Raw genomic sequence first — 6,000 nt, forward strand, 5'->3', positions numbered from 1 at the left:
TACTCCCTTCACCCCAGCCTCAGAAGCAGCCTTTTCTCCAGTTTCCTTTAGTGAAAAAAGTTGTTTAGAAGCCAAGGTCTGGGCATTAGATGTGCTTATTGTTCCTGGAGTGTCGATGCCTCTAGTTCCTCAGGAGACGGACCTGGGGAAAGTGTGTGTGTGACTTACACGTATATATACGCACGTATCTCCGCCTTACTGAGAACCATGATTTCACGTTAGTCCCTCCAATTACGGTCCAACACCCCAGGGCTTACTCCAGCTTGTCCACATTGTGTCTGCATCCTCTGACAATGCGATCGGCCCCATCGTCCTCAATGTATGTGCCCCTATGTCCCATCCCCACGTGTGGAGCAAATCTCGCTGCTCCGGCTGCCCCCTCAGTGTCTGTCCCTTCACGCAGCCCGAGCCAGCAGCCTCCTTTCTGCCTGTGCCCAGCCGCACACCCACTGGGCTGCCCGGCCTGTGGGATGAGGGTTCTTTTAAAAAGCCTTTTTTGCCAGGAATCAAGACCTGGGAACTTTTATGTCCTAAGCCTCTGCCATTCAGCTCAAGTTTCATTTTCTAGTGCATCCCTTCATCATTTTCCTTCCTGTCTTGAGAGAGTTGAACATTACATTTTTACTTCTTCACTTCCCAGGAACTTCAGGCTTTCCCCCCTTTTTTCTCTGATTCTTATACCATGCTTTTTGATTCAGGAGCATCTTCTGGTTTGAGGACTGTGTGAACTTTTCTCTTAGACATTCTGCTTTAGGGAAAAATTGCCTCTTTGTTCCTGGGAGGAAACAAAAGTGAGACTTGAACTTCATTTGCTCTGCTGTTGCTCTGGGGCTGAGGGCCCCTTAGGACATGGCCAGATAGGCCCGGGGCAACATCAGAGAGGCATGCCAGCCTTTTCTCAATAGCTCTGAGCTGTGGAGATGGAAGGTTCTGGAAGAGAAGTGGTTTTTCCAGGGGTTGCTGGGGCAGACGGAGGAGCAAGGCAATGCCCTCCAGCAGTGACATCCAGGTGCCCACACAACCCCGCTCACTGCAGCCGGGGGAGGAGGTCAGAACCAGGGGCAGCTTGGCACCGAATGTTCCCTTGTTACCAGAATACCCAGGGCGGGGGCCGCCCAGCAGAGGTCTCAAGCCCAGCCTCAGAGACATGGTCCCCTGGGCTCAGGTGCCTCCTGACTTGATTACTGTGACCACGTCACCCTTACAGACACACCTGCAGCCACACTCAGAGAGGTTGGACACCTGACTGTGAATGGTGCATCCCTCCTGTTTCCATGGTTTCGCGACTCCGTGTCCTACAGATCTCAGGGCATCGTAGGCCTGGTGCAGGTTCCTCCCAAATCCCCTCTGGACAGAGGCGGTGGCCAGCTGGCTCCTGGTGCTCTCCCGTGACAGCCACTGGCACACGTGCCTGTGCACCTGAGGGCTCCCTAGCAGACAACTGGTTTACCCCTTGACCGCTCCACTCCCCAGTGTGTGTGAGCCAAGGGTCTCCATCTCCTTCCAGGTCACAGGACCTGATCCCAGTTCTCCGGGGCCTCTGTTTGCTGGACGCATTTCCCTGTGCTAGGCATTAGTGACTTACTTCAGAAGGGTGGGCATGGCGGGCAGGGTGATTAAGGCCCCTGTTGAGGCGGCAGGAAGGAAGCGGGCGTTTGCAGAAGCTGACATCCAGGGCAGAGTCCTTGCCTCTAAGCTTACACTTCGGTGCCAGGTTCTTGAAAACTTTGACTCTTAGCGCTGGACAAGCTTTCCTCCCCGCTTGGCATCCGCCTCTCCCCCCTTCCCTCCCTCCCTCTGTCTCTCTTCCTCCCATCCCTATCCTCCCTTCCTTCCTCCCTCTTTTCCTCCTTTCCTTTACAATTATCTTGTGAGGTCGGGTGGTCAGGATCCACCACACGAGGACCTGCACGACCTTCTCAGTTGCTGGAGCTCCAGGCCTGTTGCGTCCATGCACCAACATCGTGGTCAGGGGACAGTGGCACTGGTGGTGACTGTCGAGTGAGGAGAGGCACTGGATGGGCAGTCTTCCACGCAGTGGTGCTAGGCCCCACTAGCAAAGAAAAATGTGCTGCTTTGTGCTGCCAGTGTCAGGAATGGCTAGATCCAGGCGTTCACACAATGTCACCTTTCCCCCAATGTTGGTTTCATTACTGGGCAGGGAGGCCCCTTGCAAAAAAACGGCCCTGACGTCTCCAAGCTTAAATCACCTCGGCTCAAAGATCCCAGTAGACAGAGAGCTTCTTTCCCTTAATAGCTCCCCTTTCCTAAACCCCAGATTAAACATCATTCAGAGGAACTTAGACCCTCTGTAACATTTTAACGGCTTTGAAATAGTTGACGGCATCTCACACTGGAAGCTGGCAGCCTCTTCTCTCTTGGAGGCGCTTCAGATAGCGGTACATTGTATCATTCCTGGCACCTCAGACGTAATATGGTGGCTCCTCTGCCCGGCTGCGCCCCTTCCTAAGACCAGGGAACGAGAATGTTCTGGTCGACAGACTGGGTGGGGCTGGTCCATCTCACCCCTGAACATGGGGTGGTAGTTTCCTAAAGGACTCTGGCTCCTGCTGGAAAAGGTGGGCTAGGGGCTGGGGAGTGACAGCCACAGGCGTTGTCATGTAGGGACCCCTACAGAGAGCCCACACGGCAGCTGGACCACCTGTGGACCTGGGTTGGGTGGGCATCTTCTCGGGAATCAGACAGAGGGGTCCCTGATCCAGGCCCTTCTCAGAACCCTGAGAAAAGGGTGGGGGTGTCCTGGAAGGACCATCGTCAGCCTGGCCGTGGAGACGTGCCCAGTGGCTTGTGAGCCACAGCAGATGGATCAGAGAGAGAGTCTTGGGGCCACTCACTAGATGCATCAGAGATGGGGGAAGACCCCAGATCCCAGGCTCTGTGAAGCCACTGCACCACGTCTGGAGGGGGAGAAAATTCACCCCTAGTCCTGAGCTCTGCCCAGAAGAGGAAGCCCAGAGCCCCACTCCCTGCTGAGAAGAGTGGGGTGTGATGCTCCTAAGCCAAGTTGCACCTCCGGCAGTGCCCACCTGAGGGAAAGGGACGAGCCACCGAATAATGGTAGGAGCAGTCCCCTTGCTCAGGTGACCGCCTCTGTGGGCTGGGAGAGGGAAGAACATTCCAGAGCCTCCCAGGCAGCTGCTGTCGGCCCTGATGAGGAAGCGTCACGCACGGAGTGAGTTGTCTCCCTGGCCAACGGCAAGTGCCACTGTCTACAGTAACAGTGTTTGCGCTGAAAGAGGGAAGCTCACATTTAGACAAGTGTTCAGCTGGCTGCCGGACGAGGACGAAAAGACCATGCAACAGGAGACGAGCAGGCTCAGGGCAGAGGCACCCTGCTGGTCGTGTCACAGCTACGCGTCTGTGTGCAGGGAAAAGAATGAGCGAACAGCCGTGTGTAGCTCCGGAAAGATGCTCCCCCGAGTGTGAGGGCTGCTGCCCCAGAGAGTGGGGGTCCAGGGTGCGGCGGGAGGATGCACTTTTTTTAATGACACATGTCTGAGTCGGATGCTGCTGATTGGCACAGAGCCTGGAGGTGTCATCAAGCAAACGAGGAGAATGTCTCCTTCCTTCCTTCCTTCCTGAGTCACTGCCTGGGCCGGCTGGGCCACTGGAAAAACCAGCCCCAGGTGAAGTGGCACCTGGCAGGGATGGTGAGTGGAGCCGGTGGGGAGGCGGCCCCACTTGGGAGAAGGCTGCTCTCCGGGGCGGCCACTGCCTCCTGTGTGGCCCCAGGACCTCCTTTTCCCTTGGTCTTTCCTGGGCGGCTGTGGGGAGAGGCCTGAGCAGTGAGAGCCCTGCTGACCAGCCAGCCAGCCAGCTCCCAGAGAGCAGGCGTCTCGCTGCCTCTCTGCCTCTCCTTGTGCCTCTGGGAACAAAGCCCACCAAATGCGTTGAATCTGACACTAAAAATATCAGTCTGCAGGGGTGAAGGCAGCAGACTCTGAAGGGCATAGACAGACACGAGGACTGCTCAACATACCAGGAGCCCTTAGACCCGGACCTCTCCCCGCCCTGCCCCCTCTGCATCAGAGATGGGACACATTTGAACCAGATGTGCCTGGATCCAGTGCCTCCAGGCCTATCTGGGGGGGCGGATGGGGGAAGGAATTCAATGCCAGGAAATGAGGTCTATTCTCCATACTCTCAGGGGAGAACTGTGCCTTCCCGGCCCCTCCAGCACCCAGCACCTCCAGGCAGGAAGCGATCTACAGCCCTGGCAGGTGAGGGTCCCCTCCGCCATCATCCCGCAGAGCCGTCTGCTCACTGATAAGCCCCACCCTTGCACACAGGGCTTCCAGACACCTGTTACTCATTCATTCATCTCTGGAAGATAAATAGTGAGCCCACTAGACACAAAGAGTGCCCCTCACTGGACAGATAAAGCAAGACACTGCCCCCAACCAGCCCGACAAGCAGAGAAAACGATCAGAGAAAACAAAATATGCAGCAGGAGAAAACTTAAAAATTTACAGTTACCTCAGGCCAAAACAGAAGGTTTTAAATAAATGGAAACCAGAACAGGCGTGTGTGGGGGGGGTGTGTGTGTGTGTGTGTGTGTAAGTAAACATTTAGATAACAGAAATTGAACATTTTTTCAATGTGATGAGAGAAATGAAACTCTTACAAGAAAAGGTCAGAATCCTTCCCAGAGGCCCAGCATCCTGATGATAGGAGTTCCAGAAACAGGGATGGAAGCAAACCTGCCCAAAGTCAAGATGCAAAGCTCAGCTAGAGAAGGGCCACCATCGGGATGGGGATGGAGACGTGGTCCTGAAAGCTTCCAGGGGGTTGGGCGGGATTCTAAATCAGATGGCATCAGGCTGCTAGACAACAAATGACCAGCAAGGAGACAAGGGAACGATGCCAACAGCATTCCATGGAAGGTGGTTTTTGAATCTAGAACTCCTGTGAGTTTTCTCCTTTAATTCTCAACTTTCTGTTGGTATTTCCATCTTTTTATCTCCCGGTGCTACCTTCTGCATGATTGATCTCTAAACGAAAGTTGTGCCTTCTAGCTGCTGACTGGAGCTGATCTTGTGCTAAGTGGCCTGTGTCTAATCTGCAGTTAACCTCTCCATCGAAATGCTTATTTCACTCACTATGTTTTCTATTTCTAAAAGTTCTGCTTTATTCCTTCTGAATCTGCCTTTTTTTTTTCCAGTAGTACCTGTGTTCCGTTTCTTGTTTTACACCTATAATCATTTTAAACATGCCCATTTAAAGCTTTTATCTGGTAATTCTATTACCTGAGGTTCATAGGGATCTCATTTCTGTTTATTGGGTCTGCTGGTGGATTGTGTCCTCGAGTTTTACAATTTCAGATTGTGAGCTCATTCTCAGGCGGGCTCTACCTGTGGGAATCTTTTGTGCCCGGGCTGAGGATGTGTTTTCCTGAGAGATTTTGTGTTTGCAAGGTTCTCAGCTGTACTGCCAGCCTGTGGTGGTTTTTATGCTAATTTCAGGGCTCTGTGGGTCACAGACTATGCAGATAACATACATTTGAGTCTCATGCCTAAAGAGGACAGGCCCTTCTTTACAAGTTCTCTGGGGTTTTTTTGTTTTGTTTTGTTTTGTTTTTTGATTTTTTTTAACCACTCATGGTGTAGGCTAAAATAAATATACTTGGAGGTCTTCTCTCTTTGCTGGTAGGTGGATATGTTCCTTCAAGGGTCTCATTTATAGAAGCTGCCTCACACAGGCTCCCGGCCTTATCTCATGTCCTGGGATGTTTGACCCAAATCCCAAGCTATGGAGACCAGAGCAATTTCACAGTTTGAAGCAGCTGTGTTCACCAGGCTGGTCCTCATTCCTCTCTTCTCTTTTGGCCCCTGGAGATTTTATTCCCTTTCTTCCTGGTATATCTAGCTTGTTGCTTAAAAGGATTCTCACATTTTGTGCAACATTTCTAGCTGTGTGGTAGGAAAGTGTTCATGTTTGGTCCACCCAGGAAAGGGGTGGGTCCAATCCTATGGACCTAGT

Source organism: Camelus bactrianus, chromosome 1 (genome assembly GCF_048773025.1).
Source record: "Camelus bactrianus isolate YW-2024 breed Bactrian camel chromosome 1, ASM4877302v1, whole genome shotgun sequence".
NCBI classification, from domain to species: Eukaryota; Metazoa; Chordata; class Mammalia; order Artiodactyla; family Camelidae; genus Camelus; species Camelus bactrianus.